Raw genomic sequence first — 17,544 nt, 5'->3', positions numbered from 1 at the left:
ATATTCTAGTCATGGAAGTCATCCCAACAAGTTTCAGTTATACCTACCAAATTGTATTTGCCTTCATGTATTAAGAGTTCAAGTTTGTTCTGTTTGTTTCCCATTCTCTGGGCATTAGTATACAGACATTGAAGACCATGTGCTTTATGGTCTGGCTTCTTTCCTAAATTATTGTGAAGACTATTTTGGGGCACTATTAGAGCTCTTCTCTCTCATTATGGTGCATAAGCCTTCATCCATTGTTGCCTCCAAGTTTACATCTCCCTCCTTTGTAGGATTCAGTTTAAAGCCCTCCTGATCAAGTTCTTCATGCTGTGGCCAAACACATTCTTCCAACCCCTTGTGAGGTTCAACCCGTCCCTTGCCAGCAGTCCATCTTTCAAGTAGTGTAGCCCGTGGTCCCAGAATCTGAATCTCTCGTCGGCACCAATTTCATAGCCAGTCGTTCACCCAGAGTATTTTCCTTTCCTTTTCTATTCCTTTTCCAAGAACTGGGAGGATGGATAAGAAAACTATCTGGGCCCCAAAGTTCTTGAGTTTCATTCCCAGAGCTTCGAAGTCTGATGAGATTTCTTCATAGCGACACTTGGAAGTATAATTTGTTCCCACATGGATGAGAAGAAAAGGGTATGCGTCAGTGGGCTTTATGAGCTTTGCCAACCCTTTAGTCACATCTCTAATCTGTGCTCCAGGGAGACAGCATACCTGTCACGTCCATGGGTCTTCACGACATACTTGGGTTTCAATCCCACAGCAGGGAGTCTCCCAGAATGACTACTCTTCTCTTCTTCTTGGTCAACTGCCCTTCTGCCTCTTGCTCAGTTGCACGGGGTCCCCTGTAATTCTTTCTCTGCAGGCTGTCCTCCAGTAGCTGACAGTGGTTACATAACTCTAGTGGTTCCACTGGTGCAGAGTGTCTTCTAATTCATCTGCTCCTGTCACCTGTTTCCAGGGTGTTTCCTCTTCATTGGCTTTCCACACCTCAGCATTTGCCACTTCTGCTTCATCTTGCTGTTGCTCTTCCATCTCTTGTGCTTCTTGTTACTGTTGCAGTTCCACTGTTCTGTCGAAGAACTCTTTGCTTTCTCTTATTCCTTGGAGGGTGAATACCTGCTGCTCAAGTAGTCACTTTTTCTTCCAATAGTGCAACAGCACCCTCCCACCCATGTTCCCCAGCAACTGGTATATATAGGCTTACTATTTTTAGTTTGTAAGAATGATGGCATGGCTACTCCCTCCCTCTTTTTATTGCTGTGAGCCACTTTGGGAGGCAATAATGTTCTGAAAAGCAGGATACAAATGCAATAGTTCCCCTGCCCCCCAAGATAATTCAACAAGGGCTTGACAGAAGCCACAGGGTTCTGTCAGGCTTGTTACAGATGCTTCTGTCCTGACTAGAATAGTTGCAGCATTCCAGCTTTGTTGGAGTCACCTATCCCTAGGCTTCCCAACCTAGTGAAAGAACATACGCCTCCCTTCCTGCTTCCCATCTCAACCCTAGCAGCGTCTTCTCTTTGCTGGGCATCTGGCCCCTGGCTTCCCTTCCTGACTTAGCCCTGTCATATAAATTGCCTGGGATCTCCAACAGGATACGTTCCCCCCCCCCCCGCTAGCCAGTCCCTTGGTTCCAGGTAACTGCCAGTGTGTAATGCCATTAATACGTGCTGGAGCTCATGGTCACTCCTGCTAGGCTCCCATCGCAGCTATGGAAGAGGAATTGTGCCCAGGCTGCTCTTGACAACAACTCTCTTCCAAGAAGCCTATTTTCAAAATCTATGTACCAAAAGGATGATTTGAAATAATAGCACCTTGCTATTTTAGGGCTTTTTAAAAAAATGCTATTTTTTAATCAGTCTGTATCTTTAACTCTAAAAGTGCACACCTCTTGCATTATATTTAGGAAAAACATGTCCTGCCATATTCAAGGGATGGCATTTCCACAGAACGCTATTCCTCAATTACATCCCTCCACACTTCTCAGGACAATTCACTGGAATCAACCAGGATGCAAAGGCGACTTCGCAAGAATGGAAGCCAGAGGTGCCAAATGGTGCATTTGAAAATATGTAGGCATGATTAGTTAAACATGTATAGATCCCATAGATTCTAATGGGCTTAAGAATCTAATGGGCTTAAGAAATATGACACACATACACACAAGAAAGAAAAGAAGAAGCAAAGATAGCCACATTGGTCCATGAAGGGGGCGGGGAATCCATAATCTATAGCTGGGCAATACCTTTATTAGGACCAACCAAAATGTCATAAGTGGCTGCAAGACTTTTGAGTTCTCCAGAAAAATACTAAGTGGTATAAGAAGCAGGGGACAGCAGAAAAACAAACAAAAGTATAAAAATTAGGCCAGATGTTTGCATTTTAGACTTAAAGCTCCATCCAACGAGCATTTTATTGCACACTCATTACTGGGCATTCACGGATTCCTCGGAGGTAGCTCACATGACGTCGTCTGCCTCTTGCATGCCTTCCGCCCCTTCTGGTTTTCCTTGTGCCGCAAGAAAAACCAGAAAAATTCTGAAATATTTTTTAAACCTAAGTTGCTGCTCTCTCCTGCTGTGTGTGGGAGAAGCAGTGAGTTCGCAACGAGGGACTGAATGGCCCTCATGCACCTTTTTTACTTCCTGTTTGAAAACAGAAAGTAACTGAGTGTCCACAGAGAAGCGACGGTAACCAGTGTTTCTTCCAAGGTGTGATGGAGCTTCCAGTCTCAAGATTGTAGACTGAAGTACTTAGTCAATGCTAGGTGCTGCAAGTATCAGATTACACCTAGGATTCTGGGATGAAGAAATGGCTGATCCCCATCTAATGTGAACAAAGAAATGGGCACCACCCCCTTCCTTTAAAAAGAACTCATTAATGTTTACATTACTGTATTTACTCTTCCCACCTGGGCACCTGTTATTTTCCTACCTGTTCCTGGATTGATTTCATGATCAAGTAGGTAGACCTCGTGATGAGAAACACCAATGGAAAGTACATGGATTGTACCAGCACACACTAAAAAATAATACACTGATTTCAATCAGTTCTTACCTAAGTTACAGCAAATTATCTCTTCTCCATAGCTCACTATTTTTGAATCGATTGTTTACATGCTCTGTATTATGTCCCCTTTTAAACATGCACTTTTATGCACCTACATTTTACACTGCTTGAGCTGCTCAAATATTGGCCATGATCCAACAAAGCTATACGCATGAGTAGCAGAGAACCACTCACACAGCTGGAGGTTTCTTTGAGGCTCGCCTCACAGCTGCTAGTACTCCTGAAGGGAGAAAGCCGCACTTCAGAATAAAAAGTGTCTTCCCTCTGCAGCAGAGTAAGTGGCTTCCAAGTAACCTCTGGCAGACTGCTTGGATTCTCTCCGCCACATGTATATACAGCACTGCACAGTTTAGTAGCACTTGCATAGTTAACTATATAGTAGCATTCAAATGGTTTAATTCTAAGAGAAAATATAGTTAATGTGCAGGTATGTAATGGTAAATTAGGAGTAGCGAATCATCAGTTTGATGTACTGGACTTTAATAAGGCTATAGAAATAATTATTGCTCTTAACCTAGCTAAATTAGCTTGCCTGTAAGAATGAAGCAGTGTATACACAATTCTACTTAACTATAAATTAACCTGGTTTAGTGGTCAGATTTACACAATTATTTGTGAAATATATTTAAGTAACAAAGGGGAAAGTTTCAAAAGGAACTCAATTTAAATCAATTCTCCCCTGCCTTTGTCTTTTTCTTTTGCCTTTGGAAGTAAATAAAAATGCCCCACTCATCTGCAATGGTAAGCCTTCTCCCCTCCCTGCAAAATGTTTCGGAGTCAAATCTCAACAGCATCAAAACAATCACTCTCAAGACACTACCTGTAATCAGTCAGTGGCAGCTGTTTAGAACCACTCTGAGTTGCTATATATCACACCAAGCAATATATAAACCTGTACTGAAAGGGCTGTATGAGACTCAATGGAACACAAGCCCCTCACACAAGTTTTGATCTCTAACTATGGGAACCCAGAAGAAAGTTCTGGAAAACACGCACAGGCATCTCAGATTAAGCAGTGTTAAAGGCAATCAGAGTTTTAATAGCTTCATTTAGAAAAGTAACTGATGCAGGATACTTTTCATTTTGCTCAAACCCATCATGGTTGTGGGCTCTCCCACACTAGAGGCATTCAAGAGGCAGCTGGACAACCATCTGTCAGGGATGCTTTAGGGTGGATTCCTGCATTGAGCAGGGGGTTGAACTCGATGGCCTTGTAGGCCCCCTCCAACTCTGCTATTCTATGATTCTATGATCAGGCACCAGGTTGATTGCTAGTGCCTTCCCCCCCCCCCCCCATCTCCTGCTCCAACACTGTGCAGCCATGGCAGTAGTTAAAGACCAACTGATTTAAAAGCAATAATGTTTAACAACACTATAACACTGAAAATATCCCAAAAGTTCATTTCATTACTTAATCCAGGGAAATAATACAACAAAAATGGGTTAAACAAACCTATTTATTAATCATAATAAAGTTGAAAAAGTTAGTTTTATTGAACAAGGATTCCAAGAGGAAACAAGTTCTGGCAGCAACGCAAAGGAATGGGCTTGGGATCTTTTCTTTTCAATTTAGACAACAGTAACACGAAAACATATACAAACAATATCATTCAATGGTTCTTTCTATTCTATGCAGATCATCTTCACTCCACAGTATCAATTGTCCAATCAAAGTGTCTTCCTTCACTGGCTATGACTCTAGTGAGAAGAGTATTTGCTTACACTATACTTTTGGTGTAATTTTATGCTGTCATTAGGAACTGAACTGCTATCTAATCAAGCATAGTAGTCTCTTTGGATCTTTCCCACCATACACAGAACTCCATTATTTTTGCATCTTGTACTAGTGCAGTTCATCTGATATTGCAGTTATGTTTACAAAATTATGTGCTGTGGCACCATTATGGACTTTAGCAGCAATTCTATCCCTACCAACAGGTTTAATTCAAGCATAAAATGGCACTGCTTACATTTTTATTTCACTTTTACCCGACGGATAAAAACTCAGTTTGGATTCTTGCATTATAAATTCTTAGAATTCTTAGAATCAAGTTTAGTAATGGAAATTTTCTGAATTATCATACAATTAAAAATTAATAATAAAAAACCCAACTCTAGTCATTTAAGAACAAGACATTTTAAATTGTCCACTGATTTGGAGGAAGGCAGTGCAAAAAAGAAAAAGAAAAAGAAGTAAGCCAGTCAGAACAACCAAAAGCCAAGCTGTTTTAAAATTGGCAAACCAACCATTTTCACCATTGGGAAAAGGGACAAGCCTTGCAAAAGAGAGCCATCTGGCAAACCTACTCTAAACTTGAAAGGGCTGTCCTTTGGGAATACCAGAGAGTTATCTCCACAGATACATATTCACATTTCTGTGGGAAAGCAACTGGGCCATACGACTGCAATCTGATGCACGTTTACTTGGGAGTAAACCTCGTCCAACTCAGCGAGTCTTCTTTCTGAGTAAATCCAACTAGAAATTCATAATAAGGCTACAAACCTCTGGACGTTACTTGAGACCTAATTCCAAGTAAGCATGCATAGGACCGGGCTACGTGACTCAAATCCCACGCGCATCGTCGTCAGAGAAAATCGTATGAACGCAGTAAAAGTTTCTTGCGGGGGGAAAAACACACGATTAGGCATACTTTGTCACGCTACAAACCTCTGGACATTACTTAGGGCTGACTTCTAAACAGCATAGAGTGCCAAGCATAAATGGAGCCTCCTTGCTTCAGGAGCGAAAGGAAAGGCGATCCTTAAGACCTGTCGAGGCCGCCTCTTTCTGAAGATAACTAAAAAAAATGCCTCCCACAGAAACCCTACTGCCTCCGCCTCCGCCGCCCTTACAACTCCTGGAAGGCTTTAGGTGCCTTCTTGCTGATTGGTCAGAACTCCTGTCTTTCAAGGTAAGGCGAGAAAGACTCCGCCAGCCCCCGGCCCAGCCGCTGGTGGCCCTTATCTGCCCCCGCCGCATTCTCAGTCCGCCCACTCTGTCCCCGAGGCTCCTCCCACCTTTACTTTTCGTGAGTCATCCCCGCCCCCCTTTCCCCATTGATTCCAGTTGTGTGTGTGCGTGTGTGTGTGTTTCCTTTTAGTTTCCTCATGGCCGGCTCGCTCGTGGGTGCGTCTCCACCCCTTTGAAGTGGCTCCGCCCCTCCTTTCTAGGCCGACGGCCGGAGTCGCTCCTGTGGCCGCCGCCGCCGCCGCTCCTGTTCGTGAGGCGGGGAGAGGGGGACCAAGCGAGCTCGCTGCTGTGTGTGTCTTGTCGCCGCTGCCGCCGCTGGGGCGACTTCCGCCGCGGGTTCCTTTCTGAGTCGGAACCTCCCTCCCAGCCACCCCCGTCAGGTCTCGCCTTGTCCATCGTTGCGCAGGCAGGCGGGACGCGGCCACCGTCAGCCGGGCAGGAGAAGGAACGAGGGCGGCGACGGCGGCGGCTCACCGTTGTTGCCTGCGGTGGCCGGGACTGCGAGCCCCCGATAACGCCTCCCCGCTGCCCTCCCTTGGTTCCTGCGCCGGCCAGGAGCGGCGGCGGCGGCGGCTCCTCCCCTTCCCTCTTCCTCCCCCTCTCCCCTCCGCAGCAGCGCCACCTTCCTACCTTCCTTCTCCCGGTTCCTGCTGCCCCCGCGCTCGGGAGACACCTGCACCCTTCCCGCTCCTCTGCCACTGCGAGAGAAGGACAAGGCCCGGACTCGGCCGCATTCTCTCCTCTCAAGGTAGAGTCGCCTCAGAGCGCGGCGCGGCGAAGATATGGGGGAGGAAGAGGAGGCGGCGGCGGCGGTGGCGGGTTCCTGAGGAGGAGGAAGCAGAGGAGGGAAAAGGGGGGGGGTCTCATTGAACGGTGCACAATGGAGGAGGTGGCAGAAATGGTGGGGAGGAAGAGGAGGGGGATTGGGGCCCTGCCTGTTGGCTGTGAGGCATGTTGCTTTTGTGAGGAGAAAGATGATGGAGGTTCTGCTTTACGTGTGACTTAGGGATATGTGTGTGCGTGTGTATTGTGTGTTTGCGTGTGTATTGTGTGTTTCTGAAGGGAGGAAGGTTCTGCTAGCTTTCGCGTCACATAGTGTAAACCGGAGGCTCCAGATCTGGTTTAGGGTGGGAACAAACGTTAGGTGGTTTCATTGCCGTGAGTCAGTCTGTTGTTGTGGTGGTGTGTGTGCGTTTGTCGGTGTACGTATGGTGGAAAAGGCTGTGTTGTATGTGCATAATGCATGAGGTTGGATATCACACATACACAGGCTCGCTCGCGCATCCCCCCGTCTCCTTGCGGAGGAGTGTTAATGGGGTGGAAGGTAGGGGTGAGGGGAAGGCTCGCGGTTTGGCCGCTGCTCTTCCAACCAGAGAGCAGAAGGGAATTAGCAGCCTAATCTCTCCCCTACGAGGAATGAACCTCAACGGACGGGATTTATTACCGTGATAAGAAGAGTGTGAGTTGTTGCGTGATAGTTAGCGTCTCCCCCGCCCTCTGCCGTCTCCCCGGTAGGATAATCACTTTGTAATTCTGATTCTTGTTTTTGAAAACAGACTCATTTCCTGTAAAGCCATATTGCTGTTAAGCGCTCTTCGTAACTGCAAATAATTGATTGCAGTATTGAAAACAATCCCTAAGAAGTCTCTTTATGTAGGCCTAGTCTTATATTTCTGCTGAAAGATTAGTTTATTAAGGTGCTGTGCTGGCTAGTGAATTGTACAATCAGTAAGAGTAAATTGCTTATAAATTGATACTGCAATGTATTTTAAAAGGGAATGTTTTATTTGATTTTCTTTCTAAAAAGTTTGTAATGTATACATCTGAGCATGTCACTCAGAATTGTTACCTGCAATTTTTGTGTGTCACGTCCAGATTATTTGGTATGCCTGACTGTCTAACAACCTTCAAAATATTCTTTCTCTCATTCCCAGATTACAGATACACTGTGTGTGTGAGGGATGTCCAGTTGTTTTAAAGCATTTTCTATACCTTTGAGTCCTCGTTAATGGAAAAACTTGCATTGGATCTCAAGAAACACCAGAAGCATAATAAACCAAAATAAAACACCCTTACAAGACAGGTACGCAGCTATATTTTAAACTTAATGATGGCTTTAACTTTTGAATGGTGGGAGGGTCTCTTCATATGTCACTTTTTAAAAGTTTCTGCATGTTATAGATATACCTTGCATGCCCATCAAACAACTGTAAAGTTTGAAGCAGTTACATCTTTTTAAATACTGAGGGTATGCACGAAAAAAATATCATGTGAAGTGGTCCTGAAACATCACAATTCTTTAAAAGTACTGAAGAAGTACTTGTATTAAGACTATAAATTTTGAATTAATTTGAAACATTAATTTGTATAACAATTCACTATTTGCAGCAGTATCACGTGCCACTTAGTCATGCTGTCTTCATAATATCTCTTTATCAAAGTCTTCTTCCTCGTCTCCTGCTCCATGCTTGTAAAGCAAGTCAGGTTTTATGATTTCTTCTATACTACCGTATTTCTTCGATTCTAAGACACCATCGATTGTAAGATGCACACTAATTTCAGTACCACCAACAGAAAAAAAGCTTTGATTCTAAGAAATAATAAACGACCCGCGATTTTAAGATGCACCCCGTTTTTAGAGATGTTTATATGGGGGAAAAAAGTGCATCTTAGAATCGAAGAAATACGGTATTAGCACAGGCTATAGTGACAAATTCTGAAGCTGTTTCCATCCTTTAACTTGTGCTGCATAATAGCCTGCATTAAACTTTATCTCTTTGCACAAGGGGCAAAAACGAAAGTATCGCTTTACATATAATAGTGCATGTGATTTTCTCAGTTGTCATTGTTAATATAATTGTATAAGTATGATAAATAAATAAATAATTGTTCTAAATAACTTCAAGTGTATTCTGTATTATAAACTATAGATAAACTATTAGATTACTTTGAATAAAAGTGGGCAGTAACAAAGCATGTGTAAGAATAATCTTACTGGAACTCAACTTCTTGATGTTTGCTTCCCATGTGGTATATAAGTTCAAGAAAGCCCTTGACTATTCTCAAAATGTTGTGTGTATTAAGCACAATAGTTGAAAAATAATGTTGTAAAGTTGAATTCCACTTACACAGTGTTTCCCCCCTCTTCATCTGCAGCCCCCCATGCAACCTGAAAATCTGCTCTGGGAGTGGTCCTCCAACACACTGCAGATTTTGAGGGTGCAGGATGGGGAGAAGCAATTCTGTCAGCAGGAGAACTTAATTGGATATCATGTAGTGTTGCATAGAGCTCTGAAACTTGATATAAATTGTTAAAAAGTGCACCTCAATTCAACATGGTATATCCATGTATGTAAGCTGTGTGTGGTTCCCTTTTGGAAAATGTTGTGTCTTTTATAAAGAAATCCCATTTGGACCAGACCAGTATCTTGTTTCCAAGGGGGTCAGAATTTTTGTGAAGCCCATGAAAGCAGAGGATTAAAGCAATATTCACTTCTGTTTTCTCCAAGGATTGGTATTCGTGGTGGAAGTGCCTTTGAACTTGGAGGTTTCATTTAGCTGTTATGGCTAATAGCAGTTGATAGGCAAACCCATGGAAGATAGACTTAATTCTCTGGAGCTGCTTGTGCACACTCTTATGCTTGATTGGATTTGGGTCTTTAATCCTTGGCATGATATTTCTTTTAAGTATTTATAACCTGCACCTTCTTTCAAAAACAGATACAGGTTTGGCAGGGGAGGTAAAAATTGAATACAACGGAACCCCTTTCTTGAGCATATGATTGGTAATGTCAAAGTTTTCCACACTGACTATTTATCTGCTTTGTGGATATGCACTCCCAATAGATGTAAGCAGTGCTGTTCATAACACTTTGAAAGGACTTGTAAGCCACATAAACCAAAGTAATACAGAACAATCCTTGCATGCTAATAAGTATAAATGTACAGTATGGTCCTCTGCCTCCACTCCAGGTTGTGACTGTAATGAGGGTCTCCTTGGGTAGCAGTACAATGATAATAATCCCAGGATGCAGTAGTATACCTCATTTGTGATAACTATACTTCATTTGTGACGTAAACATCTGGATAATGAAGATATTTTTCATATATGGTAGAATTTGATTGACTGACTAATACTTTAAAATTGTTGTATCTTGTCTTGTGTATGATAAAGTCATCCTTGCTTTTAGTCACCAGTAATGGTAGCATTCCATTATATTTGAAAGCAATGGAAATTACCTTGTAGATATGGAGATCCTTTTTAGAGACTAATGGTAGACAAATTCATACATTTCTGCTTGAATACTAATTATATGACATATCGTTAAGAAAAAAAATGTTTGAACGCGTTATAATTAGAATGTTATGTGTGGGAAAACTACTCTAAGTCTTTTAATCTGCTTTGTTACAAATTCTGCTTCAAATTGTCAGTAGTACTTACGTTACCAATATTATATATTTTTTCTACAAAAGCATTCAAGCAAAATTTGGCATTTTTCTCACGTGTGTAATAAAAATGTCATAGTTGGGATTTTTTTGTTCCGCTCTCAGAAGATTGAATTTTGATTCCCCCATCTCCTGGCTGTGGTTTAAGCTGCAATTCTATACAATAACTCACATTGAACTCAGTAGGAATTACTTCTGAATAGACATACATAGGATTGTGCTGTTTGTTAATTGTTCCAGGAAGTACCACTGGCTCCTGTTGACTTTAGGTAGGCATGCTAAGATTGAGTAATTTGTGTGCATATGAGTGAACTGCTTATTGGTTGTACATTGAGTGAACTGCTTATTGGGTGTACATTCTTCCCTAACGACTAATTAACCTAACAGTAGGTTAACTGTGGGTTGTTTAACTCACAATTAACCTATAGTGTATCAGACATCACGTAGCAATCTCTAATCAGAGCTTGAATATTCAGAATGGCTGTGGCAAATTTTGGGTTAATTAACCCACAATTTGCTGTTATATGTGAACCAGGCCATAGTCAAAGCATATCCACGTTCATACTTGTATATGGACACAAGCATAGCTATAGACATTCTGGGGGAAACAATACAGAGAGCCTAGAGAATTATCCTTCATCACACTCCTAAGTATATCATCTCGTCTCTTCCAACTGATGCCCAATGTATTACTAGTTAGACTGAAGTGTTTCACTGACTGTCCTACTTTTGGTTTCCGAACCCTAATATTCTTATATTAAGAATATAATATATTGTCTTAAGACAATTCTTAATATAATTCCCTAATAAAACCGGGAAACACATGAACAGAAATGAGGTGAGTGGTGACCGAAGTGGGCATTTTAAGCTGTGGCACCATCATTGTTACAGTTTGGGGGCCATGTTAAGATCTTTTGTTCATCTTGGCTTTTAGATGTGTTTTTCTATTTTAATGTAACTGTTTTGTGCTGTTTTGTTAAGTAATAGATTTCTTATTGATACATGTATTTTATAGGTTAGTAACTGTCCTAAACTATAACTGATCATATGGAGTATATATGATCTTGAAAAAAAAGATAGATATTAAAGTGGGGAAACCACACTGTAGCCTGAGTAATTACTTAAGTGATCTCTAGCTCTCTCTGGTTGCAGATATGTTGTCGGGTCATTCCATAGCACTTGCCTTTTTGTTTTTGATGTGTTTCACATTAGTTCAAGTAGCATTATTTGCTACTGTAACATTGTTCAGGAATGTAGACCTTGCTTTAATATGGCTAATGCTTTTTAAGAACAGAAGTACAAAATCCTCCTAGGGAAAACATAATATTTTGTTCAACAAAGGTGCTATAGAGAGAATCCAGAGTTTTTTGTTGCTTCCTTCAGTATAAGTAGCCGTACAATCTGTGGTGAGTAGAGGTACCTTGGGAAGGTGTGGGATTTGCTCCCATAGTTTTCACATTAACAAAGATTAAGTTTTTAAAAAGATTTACTTCTTCTATTCCATCTTCAGTTCAATTTTTCTGTAGCTGAACAGCAAAGGATGCAAAGAATGTTAAGGAATTAAAGTGTATTTTACTAAACTGAAATAATTATGTGACTGTGATTCAAGGGTGTTTCCAGATGAGGCTTTTGCTGTACAATTGCTTTGACTTATTCACAGTATTTTACGTGAAGTTCAGATGTTATCATCTTCCTTTTGTAAGCATCCCATATTTTCACCACTGCCTCTCCCATCTATTGTTCTTACCATAGAACATTTATTAAGGAGAAAAGAGAGCTAGTGTGGTGTAGTGGCTAAAGTGTTGGTCTGGGAGTCAGGAGATCTGAGTTCTAGTCCACTCACCCATGGAAATCCACTGGGTGACTTTGGGCCAGTCACAGACTCTCAGCCCAACCTATCTCAGAGGGTTGTTGTTGTGAGGATAAAATGGAGAGGAGAAGGATTATGTATGCTGCCTTGGGTTCCTTGGAGGAAAAAAGGCGGGCTATAAATGTAATAAATAAATAATGAGTAAAGACAGAATAGCTGCATAATGGCTTTTGACTGGTAGTGCTACGAGCCCTCAGTCTCAAAGCTCCCTAGGTTAGAAAATTCTGAAGCTTAGGAAACCATAGAACAGTGTGCAGCAAACGCCATACTACAATGAAATATTTCCTCATCAGATGTATAACAACATATTAAACTGAAAATAAAACTTATATAAACATTAGCTATTGATCCATAGAGTACAAAAAGGAAATACATATTTTATTAGAGCAGATTTTGTTGGCATTAAGACTTTGCAAGTTACGTAGAATTCTTAATCAAACTGGAAGGAAAGATAGCTAATGATCAGTTATAACCATCAAGGTTATTGAGCAATGCAATTATTATTGGACAGTTCAGGTAGATAGTAGTTGACTCATAAGCAGCACTATTAAATTCTTCAGTTTCAAAAATTCTAGCTGAGGACTTTGAGCCTTAAAGGCATTTTAATGTGCAGTAGACTAATTGTTATAGTTCAATGTCCTAAATAAAAATGAAGATATTCTTTTCCTGTTATTGTCAAAAAATACTTAAATATAGCCTGTTTCAATAGAAGGCATGGATCTCCATGCCACTAAAAAAAATGCTTAAAAAGTTTTAGAACCGCTGAAGTCATGCAGTTCTGCTGAACACTGATGCTTTTTAGGTCTCTTTAATTGTAAATGAACATAAGTATACCACTTAATGTATGAATGTGTCATTGGAGCGTCTGATTGCTTTCAGTGATATTGAGCCTTACTAGATCGTTTACTTGTAGCATTGTATACAAACAGCCCAATCCAGCATGGAAGGTAAGTTCACAAGAAGCATTCTTCCACACATGCAGTTGATGCAGATTCAGATACACGGCTGTATCCACATAGCGATACTTATCTCATTGCAGATTCACAGTGGTGCAGTCAGTTGCTGTGCACAATAGAAGCTGAAGTAGGGACAAAAGCAACAATTGAAGAAAAGCTGTATAGATGTGACAAACTTCTTAGAAGTGCATTACAAATCTAGGAATTTGCAGATACAGCATGGATGAAAAAACTGGGCAACTTTGGCCCTCCAGGCCATTGCTTAGGCCCATAGCAATTTCATATGATGCCCCTCCTCCCAAAGGTTCACCACCTCAGAGAAGGGAAATGGGGTGAGCTGCTCCTTGATGCACTGTCTGAGTCTGCTTCAGGTGGGCAAAGCCAGTGAGCAATTCAGACAGCGATCCTGTTCAGACGACACGCTAAGCCATGGTGGTTAAGCATTTTGAGCTAAACATGGCTTAGCATGTCTTGTGAACCTTGACTGAGTGTGTTGTGTGAACCATTCCTAACCATGGAAAGTACATAACCGTGGTTTAAAGATGCTCACTAACCATTTGCTGCAAAAGGGTTAGTGGCCTAACCATGGCTTAGCATGTTTTCCAAACAGGCCCAGTGCCTCAAATTGCTTGTCTTTGAGGCACTAGCTGATGGTTCACTCCTCTCTTGCTTTCTCTGATTGTGCATGCACACACAGGGGGCATGCATGGGGGTAGGCATGTGACTGTGCGTGGGGAGGTGTCTGTGCTAGGGACAAATGTGTTGGCAGTCCTGCCCACTGCTGCCATTTGGCCCCGACACACGAGTGACACCAATTCAACTCTCAAAGTGAAATAGCTTCCCCATCCCTCATATACTTATTTTTCTGCATGTACGTACTGTAAGCTCATGTGGCTTAGATGATACTGTAGTGTTGCTTTGGGTGTAGGGTCATTTCTTGGAGTGTCTTAAACACAGGCATGTCGGAGTTCTTCTTTGCACTTGTTTCATGTTGTTGACATTCATTGTGATCAGTTGCAGAAATGCCTGTGAAGTAGAACACCAGAAGGAGAGATGAGTAGCTTTTATATTGACCTGAGGCATTCGTAGTAGAAATGCAACCAACATGTGACCTTGAGGGGCATGGCTATATAAATAATAAATGAGGATAAATGTTTAGATTTTTTTTAGACCTGAGTTGCTATTGTTTGACAGTGCAAAGAAATTGTATAATTTTTGAATTGAACTTGCTTTACAGTGCAGTTCATAACACAATAGGCAGTTTTTGAAGTTTTTAATACAGGTTTTTTAATTTTGTAAATTTGGACTAATTATGTATTTAGACAATATAATTTAATCTGTTCCAGTGTCACACTTCACATGGATAGATATGTAATTTCATAATTCAAGTGTGTAGTTTTCTCCATGTAAGATAAAGAAATCTGCTTTTGAAATTGCATACCCTTTTTCCCTTTACAGAAACATGCATATCTTTTTTTCCTCTTACAGAGGCAGCTAATCTCTGAAAAAAGTTATTTATTCACTTTCACAGAAATTAATCTGATGGTCAGATAACTTGCGAGCTTTTCATTGTACAGTTGTGTATATTTGGAATAGTGAATTTATTTTATATAAACATTTAGATGATATTTATGTTAGATGATATTTGCAGCACAAAGGTGCAGTCCAATTCACACTTACTTGGGAATAAACTATGTTGAACGCAGTGGAGCTTGGATCTGAATAAATATGCATAGGATTGTGCTGTCAGCGTAATACATAATTGTTCAAAATTGATTGGTTCTGAGTGCTAGAATAAAAATTTGAAAGTGTAACAATTATAATAAAGTAACAAAGATACCACTGATTTCTCAAAGTATAAATAGTCTGTTTCAAGTTTAGTTCCCCCTCCCCCAGGCTGAAATGTTAGGCTTCGTATAAAATAAAATATAATTTCTTCATTCTAAACAGTTTCTAGAAATTGAACTGAGTATGGGGATTGCATTTGTATATTCAGAAGTTTCTGGAGTAATCATAGAAGATATTTATTTGGTCAGTTTTAAGTTTATAGACATAATTAATTTTGTGCTACATGTCCCTGAAATTTGACTAGTTGTTAAAAATCTCAAATAAGATGTGGATAATAGGAAACAGTGGCCCAGTTAAGAAGACACCTTAAACCACTGCTTTAACCAGGGTGAATAAGGCTGCTTGCCTTAGTCACTGTGGTTAAAGCTGTGGTTTAAGGTGTCTTTTGAATGGGGCCGGTTTTCTTTGAACAAATTGTAGCAGGTAAGAAAGTATTTAAAAGATAGTAAAGAGAGTAAAGCTGCAATTCTATACGTACTTACCTAGGAATAATTCCCATTGAATTCAGTGGGACTTACTTTTGCACAGATATATAAAGGAGTATGCTGTTAGTCTTACTAAATAGTTTCTAGAGAATTTACTGCTCTTAGGAATGAAATTCCATTACAGAATTGAGAAGATCGCCCCATTCCGATGACACTGATAACCATGCAGGTTAAGGGTTTTTGGTTAATCAGCAGGGTTAACCATGTCTTCTGATATGTGTTTTCCTTAACCAGGTGCCTGCACTAACCACATTGTGGTTGGTTTCACTAACCCTGTTCTGCAGCAGGGTTAATGGCACTAACTTTGGCTTAAGGTGTCTTATGCGATGCAGCTGTAGTTAAGGGGCCAAAACCATAGAGCTAGCAGTATAGAGTGGCTAAATAGCCTAAATCGTGCAACTGCTGGCTTTCTTAGTGCAAGGGCTGATGGGATACAGGGTGGGGCATTCGGAGGACTCAAGTGCTCATCTAACTGCTTTGTGGTTAGTGTTTGGTTAAGGAAACCAGGAACCGGACAGGGTTAATGGTGTTGTGTGCAAATGTACGGCTTGTGGTTAGTGCTAACCATAGAACCATGCTTAAGCTAACCACAGAGCCCTCAGTGTTGTCTGAACGGGCCCACCGTGAATCATGAGGGAATCTGAAGTTATTTCACAGTTGGTTAGTATCTTCACCTATTAAGCTAAATGCTTTTTATAAGAGCACATGAAAACATGCCTTAACATTGGCTGCTTTTTTGTGGCATGAGCATGTGGAATCACTGGCCGCATTCACACATTACTTTAAGTCAGAAGTCTTGAGTTAATAAACTACTATGACCTAGTTTGCACATAAAGATAAAGCCATGGTTTAAATAACCCATACTTATCCCATTGTTTGTTGCTCTACTCAGGGTTTGTCTGACAGATGATTGAACCAAAATTGGTTTATTTTTTCAATCCCAGTATTGTTTGTTTATATCATTTGCCAGCTCCCTCCCTGTATCCTAAATGCCTTTCTGACACTGTAGTACCGGCATGTAAAGCAAGTGGTGTGGTGTGTGTTTTCTTTACTGCACTTGCTTACTGCTTCTGTATCCTGGCAAAACAACCCATGAACAATCCATGATTCTGGATTCACGCATATTGACAACCCAAGATTTAAACAAACAAGAGTTCACAACTCAATTACAAACCATGAGTTCTGTTTCTGGGTTGTTTGCTGTTAGCAAACCATGGTCATTAAAAGATAAAAACCCTATATGTGTAGCCACTCTACACCTAACCAGAATGCGGCTGGTTGAGTTACAATGGCCATTAATCCTGATGGCCTTGGTATCTCTGACTTAAAAAGCTAAAAGATTGAACAAATACCCATTTGGAGTCATTAGAAGAGCAATGCTGGATTTAGTATCCTGTTTCCCATAATAGACATCTCTAGGAAGCCCATAAATGTCATGAAGGCAATAGCTGGCTCTTGCTCTTGCTTTGCAGTAACTGTATTCAGTGGCATACTTCCTCTGAACCTTGAGGATCCATATATACATTGTGACAAGTAGTCACTGTTAGGTTATCCTCCATTGAATTGCCTGATCACCTTTGGCCCTTCAGATGCTCTTGCAAGACACTCTCCTTGTTTGGGGAGGGTAGCGGCGGCAGCAGCCACTTCCCTGCCAAGTAGGGAGATAAGAGTCTTAGCATGTGGATTGGTAAAGGAAGAAAACCCATACCTTTCAGCTGTGTTGTAAAAGGTTCTCTGCTGAGAGAAAAAAATCAGAGCCACAACATTTGGGAGAAAGAGAAGTGAGGAAAGGGACTGGCAATGTGTTTGGGAACCACCAATGGGGAGTTTGGAAGCTGACTGTGGCCCACGAGCCTTGTAATGAGGAATGTTGTTCTATTGGAGAAATAAGGGAATAGAAGCAAG

At 41.1% G+C, this 17,544-nt stretch overlaps 1 protein-coding gene across 4 annotated transcripts in view; it reads left to right on the top strand.

Moving 5' to 3' along the window:
- Nucleotides 1–6,609: 6,609 nt before the first annotated feature.
- Nucleotides 6,610–17,544, top strand: part of CSNK1G3 (casein kinase 1 gamma 3) — a 71,272-nt gene continuing 60,337 nt past the window's right edge. For 2 of the 4 annotated variants that reach the window (XM_063129482.1, XM_063129479.1), the window contains exons 1-2: nucleotides 6,611–6,782; nucleotides 7,969–8,117. The gene's annotated coding sequence lies outside the window, so the exon portion shown is untranslated. Of the gene's footprint in view, nucleotides 6,783–7,968; nucleotides 8,118–17,544 lie in introns of all 4 variants that reach the window. The other 2 variants (XM_063129481.1, XM_063129480.1) reach the window with 2 other exon arrangements.

Source organism: Elgaria multicarinata, chromosome 6 (assembly GCF_023053635.1).
Source record: "Elgaria multicarinata webbii isolate HBS135686 ecotype San Diego chromosome 6, rElgMul1.1.pri, whole genome shotgun sequence".
Lineage (NCBI taxonomy): Eukaryota > Metazoa > Chordata > Lepidosauria > Squamata > Anguidae > Elgaria > Elgaria multicarinata.
This window is presented reverse-complemented; position numbering and strand designations above follow the sequence as displayed.